Below are 16844 nucleotides of genomic sequence, written 5' to 3' on the forward strand. Positions count from 1 at the left end.
AACCTTGGCCTAAACAGCTTACGCAAGTGTTTGAGAGCTATGAAACGTCTAGCTCAAGAAAAGTCTGTCTTCACAAATTATCCACCTACTCTTTCTTTCAATCTGAAACTCCACACTTTCCACAGATATCACTGCAAAGTCCATTTCACAATCAATGCACATACACAAATTGGATCATCTCCAAATCAAAATACATCCTAATCAGTGGTGACTTAGAAGGTCCAAATCGTATTTTCAGTTATATATAAGCAAACGAAGTTCACACCTTTCCCTTCCTCAAACCTATGCTCTGTTCAACTACAAAGACATTACAGTTTGTATGCAAATACTCTAGGATAGACTACTTTATTTACTATCATCTTCCTATTTCAGAGGCCCAGGCTATTTAATACTGCCTAATGCACATCAGGCATAAAACAGAAGCCATTGACACTAATGTCCGATTTAAAGAAACAAGCATTAAAAATATCACTTTAGCATGCATGCTAATCACATGCCTTTACAGTCTATCAAGCTTAATTTAAATCTTAATACATTTGACTGGAATACTATACCTCTATAAAATATAGCCCCACTTTCAGCTTCAACAGCGTCAAATTACCCTTTCCAGCATGTTTTCCCTTTTTCGTTCTAGAACCTACACAAAGGTTAACACAGACAAAACAATGGACTCAAAGGTCTGAAGCAAGCCAGCCATGATGCCTGCCAACATTTCAGTAGTCTTGCCTGCTATTTTTAACAAAGATAAAGATTCCTAACACAGAAGTTGATGTATCTCTAATTTTCTGAGAAGTCAGTCTCTGCCCTGTGATGTGCCACACACTTCAGTGCTCTGTAAATAGTAACATCAACACAGAGAGTAATTGATCATAAAGAAAGTTCCATCACTATTCAGCTGGAAGCATGCGTGGCTGGTCACAAGTAGCTGAAGTCAGGGCATTTTTTTTTATTCCTAGGTAAAAATAGGAGCATATTAGAAAATTAGCTGTATCATTGCACTGGCACTCAAAGACCATCAATATCCATTCTGCACTTCAATCGTAAAGTCAGTCTTAATGGCTTTGTCATTGATGGCAGTACTGTTCATCATTAATACCATTTCTGCACCAAGCAGCACCAGCAGCTAAACAGCTGTTAAGCTTATCAGCTTTAAATTGTGTTATACCTGTACAAGCTCCTACATGGACGAAATCCAGCTCCAGAAGCCTTCCTACCCACCCACCTTTAGCTTAAAAATCAATTCCTAAGCAAAATTTAAAAGCAAATTAAAGGACAATGATCTTTCATACTTCTTTGAAAGAATTCTTTTTTGCAGTTGAAAAGTCCTAGCAATATCAGTATGTTCTAAATTTGCAAGGTCATTGGCATTACTGCTCAGCAGAAACATATCAGTGGTTCAAGGTCAAGCTATACCACAATGAATATAATGGCCTCCAAGCCAGTACATATTTCTACAAGATCTAGATTCATTTTAGAACTGGATTATTCAAGCTTTAAATCATTAAAGTTCCTTTCCAGTACACAGCAGCTGAACAGCAAACTCTGAGATATTAGTAAGCTATATATAAACACTGGGATACTACAGTAAACAAACTAAGTGCACAGTTTAACTATTAAATTGAAGTCTATCCAATGCTCTCTGTTGTACTGGCTGTCTGCAGCTCCCAGTGCAACTGCTTGTGTGTTCAGACGATCATCCACCATTAAGTATTTAGCAGAACCATGAGCAAACTGCTTCCACTTGGGATTTTATATTTTTTTAAGCACTATTTTGAGGTACCCAAAGGAAATCACAGAAATTGAGTGGGTAGGGAGGAAGCTTTCATGGATGCTTTTCCTGATTCACAGTAACTCTGCAAGCAGCATCTCTGAACTCTTCCTGTCAGACTACCATATGAACACCTTACTGATGCCATATGACAGCAACCCAAGAAGATAAGCACTTGCTTGGAACTTGCATACACAGATATATCTGTGTCTGTTTTAATGCTTCTAATGCTACAGTGATATGGTTAAAGAGAGGAAGCCACAGTCAAGATGTAGACACTTGCTGTAATACTGTTTCTAGTTGAGTGTATCAGTGAGGTGACCAGTGAAGCAGAACAAGAACACAGAAGTGAGACAGCTGGCAGCAGTGGCAAAGCAGGGGCTGCATCCTATAAATCTGTCCTTAGTGCAGGGAAGCAGGTCATCACCACAACCTTGAAGTGTGCTATTTCCCAATGCTACCAGTCATCAGATAAAAAACCTCTTGTTTCTTATCTGATTAAGTGCTGGGACTGCTTTTCCAGGGCTTACGGGGATTGCAGAGAACAGAGGTGATCTCTATTGCAAATTTTTCCTCATATGACTTACTGAAAACCTCAATGGATTCACCTCCAACCTGTATTACATTACAAAGGACACTTACCTGTCTATTCTCCCCTCCAGGAAGACCAAATACTACAGCCAGCAAGGAGCATTGCTCCACAGCCTGGAAAATTCTTTATTCTGAACATGAACTTGAAACCACAGAAAGGCCATCAGCTCTTGCACTTCTATGGGCAGAAAGGAAGCCAGGATTCCTCCTACCACCTGAGGAGACTGAGGGAAATGTAACGTCTATCTCCCTGACTTATTAATATTTTTAATAAACATTTAGTCAGAGAAAAAAATATTCTGAGTTACCTTAGATGCAGAATACTAGTGGTACCTGCTTTTTGGCATTCACAGGTAGAAGCCGTAATGAAGCCGCCACATGCTTCTCTCCAAATGCAATTGATGATGTGCACGATGTACTATGAATAACATCATCTGCTATGGCAAAGAGGCCTTGAGGGGATGAGCAACAGGAAGGGGAAGAACTTTTTAATACCACTGGTAGCCAGAGGGTGTACCACTGCAGGACACCCAAGTGATTAGGAAATGGGGTCAAGGACACGAGATGCTTCCCATCAGAAGCAACAACATGGGAGCTCGTTGTGAGCAATAACTCTTGTGTAACCAAGGCAGCATGTCTTTGCCCTCATAAAAGCAATGTCATTTGTAGGTTGAACTGTACCTCAGCGCAATTTTTTCCTCAGAGGACCTGTACAAGTGAACTTACCGATACCAAAATAATTTGCCTCCCAAGGCAAAATAATTAACTAAGTCAGATTCCACAGCTATCTAGTGTCAAGAAAGCCACTGGCAGGCTTGAGTGCTCCACAGATAAATTACCCCTTACACTATGACTGATTCAGTAGCAGCATAATTTGCTAAGAGTTTAATTCTTCATTATGCAGGCAGGCAGTGACAAATTACCACAGGTTCTTGTCTCCAAAGCACTTTCTCTGCAACCTGTCGACTCCAACATTGTGGCTGGAATAACACACTTTTCTCTGCAAAAAACCAAAAATCACTCCAAATGCACTTGAGGACACACTGTAAGAAGATTCACCGAGCCCAGGACCTCTGTGACACCCCGGCTGGCAGCAGAGCAGGACGCAGTGCCTACATAAACTGTGATGCAGGAGTTGATCGGGCAGGGACCTGCTGACCCCACAGCACTGAGCAGAAAGCTGGTGCAGGGACCAAGAGCCAACAGAGCTCTGGAAAGCCAGGAAATGGTCTGATATTAGCAGATTACTCAAAGCAGAATAGTCAGGCCTGTGGAGATGGGAACCTTTAGTTCTGCAAAGCAGAGCTATTTCTGTCTCAGAGAAGATTACAGTTTACAAACTAAGATGCTAAGTAATTTGGTTTCTTTACAGGAAAAAAAAAAAAGGGGGCATTTTCACTTGCCTCAGCAAGCCTAGCTTATTCCCATGTAAAATCACCATATAGGCAACAGGAAAAAAACAAAACCAATGACTAGAGAAGGGTAAATATGCCCCTCCCCACAACAAAGCATTGCTATTTTTGTGCCAAATATATAGAGATTAAAGGGACTGCAGAAATCATAGTCTGCCTGACTGAATTCTTCAGAGCTATGGATTAAGAATTATTTAGGCAAGAATTTAATTTTGTATCAAAAAAATCAGTCCTTTAGAATTGAAATAAGTGCTTACCTATACATATCAACCTCAGTTTTTTGACTCATACACAGTAAGATCTCTCAAGTGATCAACACATAGCAGCAGAAAGCAAGAGGTGGTTTCACATAGGGTTTCACTCCTGCTAGTGATCACACAGGTGGGTAAACATAAGGAACTATAAGGCTTCACTAATTACACGAAAAAGACACCAAGACATACTCCAGATATCTCTCAAGGGGGCTATATTGGTAACTCACACTCAGGCTTCAATCCACAAAACCTTTATATGCTGAAGCTGTCTGTGTAAAGTTACCTGCTTGTCCTGTGTAACTGCTGACAGCGTACACAGGCTTTGCTGTCTCAACAGTGGTGGACAATGGGGTCCAGGCTCTGAAGCTGACCTCCAGCAGCATACACAAACCAAATACTTTATATATTCAGGATGTGCCAAAGAAAATTTTGATAAACATTTTTCCTTATTTACTGACACTAAGCAAGACTTCAACAACTGCCCGCTTGTTTATGTCTTCTCAAAGCCATGAATAGAGAAGAAAAACCTGAGAGAGGTTTTATATCTTATAGCCTGAAGGGAATGGATTTGACATATTCAAGAATAGTTCAAAATCTACATACTCTGACACAGTGGACAAAGCCTCGCATAAAGTGAAATCTGTGCCTGCACAACAGCCATTTGAAATAAATGCACTAATGCTATGCTGGAGTTACATACCTTCATATATAAACAGTATTTCAGTTGGAATTTTACGTAATATATTTACTATAGTAGACCTGTTTGAAGACCACACACACACGCAGCTCTCCACTGAAGAAAATTAAACATTTAATGCCTTTTTCTTCCCCTGTACCTTGGCCCTAAGTTGTCTCTCCTCCCCTTCTCAGAGACCTTACAAGCTATTCATTTTCCCTAGAATTCTTTGTTCTGATTTGTAGCTGTACTGTATCAATAAACAAAGACAACAAAGCAAGGAGCTTTTATATTGGCTAACTAATACTTAAATAAAAACAGAGAGGCGTAAGTTGGAATAACAGTATATAAGGACTGTAATTGTGCCATTGTGTACCTTGCTCTTTCTTTCTCTCTTCTCAAACCTTGTCAGTGCATCTCCTTCCCTGCTGTATCTCTACATATACTTTTGAGGGCTGTACTAGTTGCAGAACATCTTAGACATTTCAGTAAAGAAAGAGAATAACAGTAAATTTTTAAGAAAATTATTATAATTTTAAAAATAAGACTGGAAATCCTAACTACATCTTTTCCTTAAGATTTTTAAATTTTCATTTTGTAAGAGGGATTTAATTGTCACTCTGATTTCTGAGCCCCCGGGGCACATACATAGAAGGGTTCTCCCACATTCAGGTCCTCTGGTCTCCCCAAGAAGAAAACAGGAAGCAGCCTGGGTGTGACCTTGCTCGCTGAGGTCAGCGCTATTGTTGCACTTCTGCACATTTTGGAAGTGTTTTAAAGTGATATGTCTCCATTATAGCTTTGGTACAAAAACAGGAAATAATCAACCAACGCCCCTTGAGAGGAAGGATATTAGCAGAACTTACTTAAACACCCATTTCTCTAACAGATACCATCCCCAGTTTTAAGGAACCGATGAATGTATGTGCTCAAAGCTGCATGTACAGCTGGAAAGGAGAGGCCGCAAAAGAGATCCACAAGCAAACAACAGATCAGTGGGATATGAAGAGAGTCTTGCCTCTTCGTGTGCCAACATGCCCCATGCAGTTACATCACGAATACAACCCCACCCACGAACTGTGTGGCAGAAGCAGTTTCAAGCCAACAATATTGCTCCTCCCTTCCTCCGCCAAAACACCTCATACCCCTACACATCATAAAGAAGTATGTGCCATTTATACACACATAGCTACTTAGCTTGTGATTTTAATACAACTTTGAGATAAAGCCTGTCACACAAAAATGTTTGTATTTACTGCAATAGCTATTTGGAGTTATTGAGAGAAGTAATCTGAGTCAGATGAATGTAAACATCTCTGTTCACCTTCAGACTTCAGTATTGTAAGTATCAACCTTTAGTGCTTTTCAATAACAGAGGTGAGCAGAGGCATCTTGCAGGAGTGCTGCTGGGTTTAGAACCAACGCCACTTTATCAGTGCTGCTGCCACTGCGCACGCACAGCTTGCAAACCAGAGAGTAAACCCGCACCACGACCAGTCTTAACAGATCACAACGTGTCTCTGCGTCTGATGACTGGTTTGATTATGGTTTCCATGGAAGACAAAACAGACCAACAAATATTGACCTTGTTAACAGCCATCACAAAACAGACAAAGAAAATCACTGTTCTGAAATTAGAGTGAAAGAATTCTATTAAGTTTACTAGTAAAAATGATCAGTGACTTTAGACTTTCACTCTTCTTTATACGGTAAGTTGACAGTTCACTAGATGGGTGTCTGGTGCTTGGAGATATCCGAGTTTATTTCTAAAGCACAGACAAGTACATTCATAAAACATGCACAGAAAGCCCCTACTCTTCTTTGCCCACACACTAGATTCTAAGAAAAACCAAAGAAATTCAGTGTCAAGCACAAGGCTGAAAAAAGCACAGGAAGCAAGGAATTTTAAAAAGTCATGAATATTTCACAGTCCAAAAGAGTGATTTTTCCAAAAGTAACATTCTCACATCTTATATTCATTATGTTCATTTCCAGGTCAAAATATTTTGGTATGCAAGCACAGGTTTATTTTTATCACACTCCCTGCAAACAGAACTTCATGTGAAATTCAAATTGTGTTGTCTTTAGTGACTATAACGACAATTCTCCAGTGAAATCTGGATCACCGACCACAGGACACTCCATCACTGAACAAATTATTACCGATTTTGCAATTCAAAACATCTGAGAACCGACAAGAAAGCTTAATTGAAGCAAAAAAGATATAACCCTAAGAAACAAGACAGAGATGGTTCCAGTCCAATTTTTGGCTTGGGGACAGACAGGTGGACACACAGAGTGAGCTTACATACTATGTTGTTTTTCTCTGCAAATACCCAGCTATACCCGGAAGCTATTCTAACAAGTTTTCCTATGAAAAGCGTAAAGGGACAATTCAAAGTCATTTTGAAAGACCACTTACATTTAAATCCATCCCTGAACAAGTTTGATTTTGGAATTTCCTAAGGGTTTAACACATTGATATTTACTGGAGTGGCATAGCACCCTTGCATCTTGTAGGGCCAAGCAGTGGTATGCATACAAAATCTGGTCTGGCACCTACATGCACAAAAGATTGCTTAAGCAGCCTCCTGTTTTCTGACAGCGTGCAGACTGAATGGTACGCATAAAAGGCACTAAGTACACAGAAACAAGCAAATTTAAAGTCAGTGGAGAAGATACACATTAAGAAACATTAATACTGTCTACAGGAAAAGCGCCTCAATTCAACTAATATGACTATTCGCTTGACTGAAATAATTCCTGACTGACAGTTTTTCAAAGTGGAGCATTCTTACACACTTCAGGAGCAGAGAGCCCAGCAGTACCAGTTACACACACATTGCATCCTTTCTAATGTATCACCGGCTTGGGAAAAAAAAAAATGCATTTGATCTACACATAGTCTTCAGTGCCCCTCCCTCCTCCTCACCATTCAGCACCACACACATACTCCCTTGGTACCAAAGTTACAGCGAGGCATTATGCAGTTCACATAATCACGCAGCTGTAACATTTAGCATACAGCTGTACTCTTTCATAAGAAAACAACGGAATAAAAACATTTGCTTTTTTATACTAATTATCCAAAGATCAGATAAAACTATTACCCTCAGGTCTAATTTTAATTTTGCTTTTGATTCACAATGCATTTCTGGTCAATTATTTGTGATTCTAAGCCACAAAAATTAAGTCCTCTTCCAGACTGGAGTTCATGCTGCTTTAGTAAGTTTCTGTCTCTCTTTTTTACTTCTTTGAGATGTGTATCATCATAGGCTTGGAAAAAAAAAATCTATCAGAAACCTCACTTTACAGAGGGCCACTGAATTAGAAATCTCATACTAGAAAGTGAGAACCCCAAGCACTGTTTTTCAGCCCTACTAACCCAAATACAGGATTAAGAGTACACAGGCTGTGTAACTACTTCACGTACCACTTCTGATGAGATTGATATATTTGATCCATACTCTTCTGAATTGCTTTTGATGTTTCTCATGCAGTATTGCCCTTTTTCAAATGGCTACTTACTAAAAAAGAAAGTATTTAAGAAGTATTTAAGGAAGATGTTACATTGAAGCAGTATGTACCACTGTGCTTCTAACTATGTTCATACTTGCAGGATTCTCAAAATAAAGGCTGTCTTCATAGTAGGAATATTTTAAGCATACTGATTACATGTAGCCAAAAAAAAAAAAAAAAAAAAAAAAATCTTTTAGGCGAGATAAAAACCTCTCATGAAAAACCTATCTATCTAAAGCTGGCATTATTTAAAAGGAAGTTGTAAATTAAACTCGTGATTCATTATTTTTCACACCTTTACAATGCATTAAAATCCAACTGTATTTGTAGAGTTCACAGCCAAAAAGGAATAAAAAGACATTCAGGACACATGAACTGTATACAGACTGTAAGCGGCCAAAAGTTAGAAATTACCTACCTGACTATTAGAAGGAAAATTACCCTAGATGAAGTTTCCAACATAAAACGATGGAAAAGAAAATGCTGAAGGAAATAATTACCATATTCCCACTAGAAGCAGTCTTACCTAATGTGTCACTTTGAGATTTTTTTTTTTTTTTAATACAAGAACTTTTCTATGAAAATGTGACACTCACTGGGTTATAAATAGCAAAATTCCCCTGTGAAGACAAAGCCTCAGGTTATAGACAGGAATGTATCTCCAGGTGCCGTGGCCACAAGAGAGCCCGTGGCTCCACAACCTGCTTTGCTGAAGGTTATATTTCCAACCCACTGAAACTTCTGTTCTTGTAAATATTTTCTACATATCTCAGTCAAAGTGAGCTGGGTCAACAGCAGCCTAGCCAAGTACCTCATCTCTGCTTCTACCCTTCACCAAAGAGCTGACACTGTTCTTGTAAGTCTTTTCACATTTGGGATATGCATACTACTAGTTTAGCATTTTTCTCATCAATTGTGACTGAAAGATTACTAAGCTAAGAGTAAAGCAAAACGATATCTGACTCAATAAAAAGGCAAACATTAGCCATACCAATGAAACTCTCAAGCAATTTAACTATTTGCTTAGGATGTTAGCCTCTTAGCTGTCATCTTGTCAAAAGTTACTATGAAAGTCTGCAATTCAGGGCTGCAAGGTTTCTGTAGAGATTGAGAAAATTGCTCAAGCCTCTGAAGCAACACCATTAGGAAAAGTCAATTTTCCTCATTTCATCCCTTTTCAAAGTGCATGTTTGGCTTTTGATGCTCATCTATTTGCATTTGTAACAAGATATATGTTACATATGTTACTTACTATAAGAGATGAGAGGGGAAAAAAAGCCTCTATAGCTTCCTGTCTCCAGCTACCTGACCTTCCCAATTAGCTGCTTTTTCCTAAAGCCTAACAGCAACAAAGTGCTGACACCATCACACACACAATTTACAGCACTTTTACTCTGGACTTGTATTACGTTTTTATCCTGCTGTACAAAAATAATAAAATTCAACTCCCTCTTTTGGGCTGCTTCTAAGACAACTGAGGAGTTCCCCTTTTCTGTTGTGTATCTTAAGAGATTAGGGTTGTGTTTGTAGCACCCAAAACATTAGTTTTACTTCCTGGCCACCTCATTATCCAAACTTCAGATTCCTTTTTTTATTTAGACACCTTGAATTCAAACTACTAGAAAGAGCAACCACAATGGAGAAGTTTCTTGTCCTTCAAGTGCCAATCACTAAGATTTAAAAGGGACATTTAATATCCTATAAAATACTGCAACACTTCCCTGTGGACCACTGCTCTGCTCCCCCAAGATTGTTAGGAGCACCTAAACATCCCTACTATGTCCTTCCTACCGATCCAATGGAAGGAAAATGGTACTAACATCATTATTTGAGGCATATGGACTTTGTGTTTTCTTGGAAACTCTGCTGTGCCATTTTTTGAACTCTGCCTGTTGTACCTAATGTTTAGATTGCTACAAAACTTTATGAACTCTTGTACTTCCTTTCCTTCCCACCACCAAGGTGCACACATAAAGGAAAGGACTCCAGTTTGCATTCTCACATAGCAGCACAAGATAAATATGTTTGCTTAAACCTAATTTATAATTTGAGGGGGAGGGGAGAGCTTTTCTAGAACAAACCTACCTAAAATCTAATACACCACAGATATATTAATTTATTAGTAGTCTTGACATTACATTGCACTGCCAAAATCTTTAAGTCAAGTCACCAAGACTGATCAGAATCACTAGATAGATACACACTGAGGCTCTAAATTTACAGTGTGTTAAATCAGATTTTGACAAGCGTAGCATCTATATATGCCACCTGAGTATTTCTTTCAGCTCAGTAACAACTAAGCTCAATTTAAATCAAGAATCTGAAGGAAGGAAAATGTCTTCCTTTTCCAAGCTAGGGATGAAATTGGTTTACATGAACAATCACTTAAAGTGATCAGTCAAAGGATCACCAGAAAATTACTCAGATCAAGTATTTCTTTTTATCAGAGCGATTTTAAATACCACGTGTTTTAACACTAGATCATGAATAAGCATCTTTGATTTTAATTCAGGACTTTAAATGTGTACAAATGCCACAAACTGCATTTTGCTATATAAACTGAAATTTATGTAAGTACAATATATTTTAGAAATAATTACTACAGTAAAAAAAATACAGGGCAGCAAAAACTTAGACAAAAATTAACCCAACAAGAATCAAATCTTCAGGTTATCCTGAAACTGCTTGGGTGCCCTGTGCTAGATGAGATGCTGACCACTGAGCTAACAACTGCACTATGGAAACAAACCAAACAGATCCAAGAGTCCCCACTGCTGATGGTGAGGTTATTTGGTCTTGTCAGAGACGCCAAGCCAGCCAGCGAGAGCAGCTCCAAGCTCTTCAATCTTATTTAAGAAACATATTCAATCCTGGGATTGATTTGATGGTTTTATTTTGGTCCCCTCCCTCCCATTTGAAAATTAAAATCTTATAAATTAATTTTAATCTTAACATTACTCAGCTTTTCTAGTGTTTCAAAATAGTAGGATTCATAATGACTCAAACACTTGGCTTATGCTGAAAATCCATATGATTAATACTTGTCTCAGATCTAACATAAGAAGGAGGAGAAAACGACCGTTTTGGGGCGGGGGGGGGGGGACCCAAACTATTTTGCCTCCAAACAACTAATTTCATGTAACAGGGGGAACTTGAAAGTGTCTTTTACTCTAATTTACAGTCAGGCACTTCTGTCTTTTCCCTCCTTTCCAGTTTAAGTCCTTTCAGAAGGCAACAGACTGCAAGAGTTACAGAAACTGAATCAGAATTTGTTTTACTGTATGTCAGCATTTCAAATACTTTTGGAAGCTGAGACATCTTAAAGGAAACGAAACTATCTATCTTCACTGCGTAACTAGTTGCTAGTCAGTGTCCATCTGTACTTGTTTTAATTCTGTTTTTAATAAACCTTCAGCTCAGTTCTCATTCTGGTTCTTCCTCACACTAACTACAGCAATTCATAATAATCGGAACATCGAGTATCTGATGGCATCCAAGTTGACATCCACTCAAAACATTAAGAAGTTCACCTCTTGGTCTTTTGTTTCAGGCTTTCTGCAAAGACGGACTGTTTCATTGTTCCCACACGGCTGACCACACTAACACAATCTTAAACAATACAGATCTTTTTAAATTTGAGCTGCAGTATTGTACATCACTGCCTCACGTTATCTAGAAAGCTCTTTACGCTTTCTGCCCTAGTATCACATCAAACCACAGCCTTAACAGCATATGTTCACGTTTTTCCTGATCACTTGCTCTAGTTCTGTTTATCATCTTTCACACAAATTCTATTACAAAAGCCCAAGTTGCAAAACACAGAGGTTTCATAAAAAGAACAAAACAGTACCAACTAGATTTAATTACACACTTAAGAAGATGAAATAAGTGACAGGTCTGCATCCAATTAGAGAGAAGAATTTTGGTGGAACTTCAAAAAAAATATTTTCTTGATTAGCAATACTATGCATACTTTCTAAACAGCAAGTTCCTGGCACGTGGGAATTGCATTAATCTGAGCATATTCTCAGATTAAGTATTTGTATTAAGTACAAAACACAATCACTGCATTATCATTGTCCCTTGGTATTTACATTCCCTGAGCAAGCATTGCACATCGAGCTCAGAAATTTCTAATTTCTTACTAGTTTGATGGGACTTTCTAAAACTACTCGTGAGATTAAAAAATAATAAATCAAATGACCCTCTCTTCACTGACATGACGGTCTTAATTCAGGACTCTGGCAGAGAAGACAGTAACTGAGGACGATACAATGCACTGCATATTGTGTGGTTTGGGGTTGTTTTTTTTTTTATTTCTTACTTCACCTTCAAAATCTCATATTCATCAATTTTGTGGCATTTTTTAAAGTTGCATAATTGTCTAGGAGAGAACTATGCACAGTTCTGTACGCAAGAATGTTTTTGCAAGGTTTTATGAGGTGCCAGGTTTTTCTTTAGAAACCATTTGGAAAATTAAAATACTTGGACAAATTAAACATTAGATATCTTAGTACTAAGCAACATGAAGATATAGTTGAAACTTTCATTATCCCTTTGTAGCCAACAATCTTCTACTTAAGATTCAAATGATGCGAGTGGCCCATCAAGACCAACTTTTTGAGCACTCAGGAAAGGGATAAACAAGAGAGAAAGCCACCAGCTATTTGTTGTACCACTTTAACAATCAGGATACAGAAAAAGACATCCCTGTAACCTGCTCAAATTTTTCATGATTAACAGATGAAAGGTATCACTATAGCCTTGCTTCTCAACATGTTAAATTTATACAACTCTTCTACATTGTCCACTGTAAAAACTGCTCATTTCAAATAAATAATGCATAATTCCATATTGCCTATATTTTGCTATATTAGACACACAGCGAGACATAGCCATGTATTTATGATCTCCCTCTTTTCCTAGCTCCTTTCTTTCAAGATAAAAATCAGTCTGTTTTTTGGAAGCACAAATTAACTTCACCACAGCTATTGTTCTTAAAAATCACAAACAAACATTGCAAAAACCCACTGAAGATTCCCATCCCATTCAAAGACTTTCAGGATTGTAGGGGTTTGTCATGTGGTTTGTTTTGTTTTGATTTGTTGATACAGTTATTATTCCTGTTAACATTACTTCAGACTTTCCCCAACTTTAACCAGTAATTACATCTGCTGTATCTGTCATTTAATTGTCAGATTAGTCATCTTTTACATCACTTCCAGTATTTCTATTAGCAGTCAGAGAGCAGCTTTAGGTTTTCTTCTGCACCCTCAAATGACTTTGAAGGCTCAAGTCCCCCAATATTCCCACTACTCCCCACAAGAACTGCCAAAAATCTCTGGATCCTCCATTTATTCTCAGGGGAGTATATGAAATTGTGTAAAGCAGATTAAACGCTCTTGCGGTGAACTCTGCAAGTGAAGCACAGCAACCCCTACGAACCAGGATGAGCCTGTGCTGACAACTGTGCAAAGAGGAAAAGCACCCAGCTACGACTGGGGAACCCTTTCCCCCAGAGCAAGTGCTCCGAGCTCCCTGCTCACGTTCTCAGCAGCAAACGGACAAAATATTTTTCAAAGCAGAGACCAAACTAGAACACAAAACTCCACTGAATACGTAAAACCCACCAGACTGAAAATGACAGTTTTCATCTCTCCCAATGCTTTTATAGTGAGTTTTAGACCTCTCCAGACCATTCTGTTATTTTCCCCCTTCCTTTCCTAATATTCTCTACCTAGCAGAGAACAGCTACTATTCTGATGTTTCAGAAATTGATTATATATAATAAAATTAAACTCTAAGCAATTTTTTCCTCATCTCGTACTTAGCTTTGAGACTTACCATGCTCCTAGTTCAGAACTGAAGACCAGCCTGGAAAATCATGTATTTTCCAAGCTACAACAACCAGTCTAATGAAAGACAACATGTCTATTCCCAAACTGTATAATTAACAGAAGGGAACAGATCAAGGCTTATTTTACATTAGTTCAGATAATATTACAGCATAAACCAAATTTATTGTCTGCCAGATATAAACAATGTGGATGCTTTTTACATTTTCCAACAGAAACCAAACTAAAAATTAAAGATGCTGATAACCTCAACAGTAAGTGCAAATAAAATGAAAAAGAAGATGGGGGGGGGGAGAATAAAATAAATCTGGATGAGGAAACCAGCAATACCTATGAAGAACGACACAAAAAGCATCTAATGACTTTGCACTTTTCCGAAAGACAGAGAGTACCTTCAGATTTACTCCTGTCACAAAATACACGCTGCACATAAGGCATAACCCCTGGCCACAGTACGAATTTATGGAAACCAAAAAAGTTCTAGACAGATATAGAAATAAAAAAGAAAAAAGAGAAGAGTTCCCCTACATATTCCATAAACCTCGGAACTGCCTGTTGCTGCCAGCCATACAGACTTTTAACTCCAAACTGCTGGGCTGGCTGACACTGCTGGGGCGGCAAGAGCATCACGAGCACTCCAGCGCGCAGGTCAGCCTGCCACCGGCACTGCTGATACTACTGCTTCAGCCCCGGGACTGTTCCTGACGACCCCGGGCACAAGGAGGTACTTCACAGGCGAGAAGGGGCACCAAGATGATCTCTCTGCCACCGTCCCCCCAGGCGGCCGGACCCGCCCGCCCTGCTTCCCGCCCCACAGCCTGGGGACGAACCTCTCCCTCCCTTCCTGTCCTCCCCCCCCCCGCACCACCTCCGCGGACCCCCGCCCCGAGGCCGCGACGCCCTGGAGGCCTCGCCCTGCCCGACGACACCATCCCGCGGGGGCTGGGCGCGGCGCCGCGGCATGCCCGCGCTCCGGGGCGGCGGGGGACGGGACGAGAAATTGACGATGCCGCCCACCTCCGCCGGACCTAGCCGCTCCCGACGGACCCCGGCGCCCGCAACCCCGGGGCGGGACCGCGCCCCTCACCCGCCCGCCGCCTCAGGGCGGCGCCCTGGCGGGGTCCGCAGCCCGCGTCCCGGGGGAGAGGGCAGGGCTTTACCTGCGTCGGGGGTCTTTACCCGCTGTGCGGGGCCGCAGCGGCGCTCCCGGCCGCCCTGGGGCCGCTGCTGGCGGCGACGCCCGCGGCCGCCTCAGCGCTCACTCCCGCTGCGGCTGGGCTCTCCCCGCCGAGCACCGCCCCCTCCCCCCGGCGCTGCGGCGCGGTGGTGCCGCCCATGCTCCCCCCCCTCCCACCCGCGGGATGGGGCCGCCCGCGAGGGGCGGGGGCCGGCGGGCGCGGGGCGGCAGCGGCGCTACGGGGCGGCCCCGCCGGGCTCTGCGGGGGTGGCCGCGGGCGGGAGGGGACGCCACGCGCCGGGGCTTCCCGCCGGAGCGGCCCCGTCTGCTCCGCGCTGAGGGGCAGTGGGGCACAGTGCGCCCCCCGGCTCCGCGACCCGACCAGCACCGCCCCAGACGGGCAGCGCGCTGGAACCTTCCGCCCGGCCCCGAGCGGCCGCCGCCTGCCCGCCCGCCGGCAGCCCCTCTCCTCCGCCCCGTGTGCGACTGAGCGCGGCGCGGGGGCGGCCGGCGCTGCCGCCGGAGCAGGAAGTGAGGCCGCGGCCCCCAGCAGCCCGCCCGTGTCGCCGCGCCCCACCCGACTGAGGCTGCCCCGATGGCGGGGGGACGCCGCCGGCCGGCCGCCCCGCGGGACCAGCCGCCGCCCTCAGGCAGCCCGGGGGGACGGCCGTTGCTGCCCGCCGGGCAGACCTTCGCCCTCCGCCGGTGGGGGCCCGGCTCTGGAGCATTCTCTTCCCCGCCGCGGCCCGGGAGGAAAATACCTGCGGGCTCGCCGCCGCCGGGTAACGGTCCGCGCGGGTGTCACCGAGCCGCCGCCTCCATGGCGCTCGGTCGCGGCGGGAGGAGCTCCTCCCCCTCCCGCATGGACCCAGCCAACGTGACGGGCCGTTGCCATGGCTGCGCAGCGCTGACGTCAGAGCGCTTAAAGAGACAGCGCCGCGGAGGTCCCCGCGCCGAGGCCCGCCGAGCTCGCCGTGGCGTGGCGGAGCCGGGCGGGGCTCCTTCGGCCGCAGTAGGGCGGACGCGTTCGGTGCGGGGGAGCCGCGGTGTCAGCGGAAGCCTCGTGTGAGGGTGCCCGGCGGCACCGGGCGCTGAGCGGAGAAGCCGTCCCCGCGCAGCGGCGGGGCCGTGCGGCCGTATCGCCGAGTGCCGGCAGCGCGCGGCTTCCCCTGCACGGCGGCGGGGACTCGGCTTCTGGCCGGGCGCCCGGCTGGGGCTGCGGGCCGGGGTGAAGCGGAGGGGGGCGCAGGGCCGGGGACAGGCTGGCGGAGCACGGGGCATCCCGCGGGGCGGCGGCTGGCGCACGGGTGTCCGCCGAATCGGTAGCGCAGCCGCGGCCAGAACGGCTCCTTCCCTTCGGCCCCCGGGGAGCACGCGTTTTCCATAAAGCCTTCAACCTCCGGGCACCCAGACAGCGGGTTGCTCTGGAGCGGCCCCCGGTACTCGGTACATCGCCTCGCTTGGCTGCAGTGGCCTGGCGGGGAGGTGTAGCCCGGGGCTGCAGGGACCCCGCGAGCAGCTCACCGGTGTAAGGAAGCGACGCCGGCTGAGGCCCCAGACTCCACGTTTTCATTACCTCCTCGTGAGCAGCC

General features: G+C 43.4%; 1 protein-coding gene across 4 annotated transcripts in view; it reads right to left on the minus strand.

Annotated features, from left to right (window-relative positions):
• GNB4 (G protein subunit beta 4) overlaps positions 1 to 16142 on the minus strand; it is a 33017-nt gene extending 16875 nt beyond the window's left edge. Inside the window, exon 1 of one of the 4 annotated variants that reach the window (XM_030493636.1) lies at positions 16014 to 16142. The gene's annotated coding sequence lies outside the window, so the exon portion shown is untranslated. Of the gene's footprint in view, positions 1 to 11750; positions 14270 to 15235; positions 15369 to 16013 lie in introns of those variants that run through there. The other 3 variants (XM_030493637.1, XM_030493639.1, XM_030493638.1) reach the window with 3 other exon arrangements.
• Positions 16143 to 16844: the final 702 nt, after the last annotated feature.

The sequence above is a fragment of the Strigops habroptila genome, chromosome 8 (assembly GCF_004027225.2).
Source record: "Strigops habroptila isolate Jane chromosome 8, bStrHab1.2.pri, whole genome shotgun sequence".
NCBI classification, from domain to species: Eukaryota; Metazoa; Chordata; class Aves; order Psittaciformes; family Psittacidae; genus Strigops; species Strigops habroptila.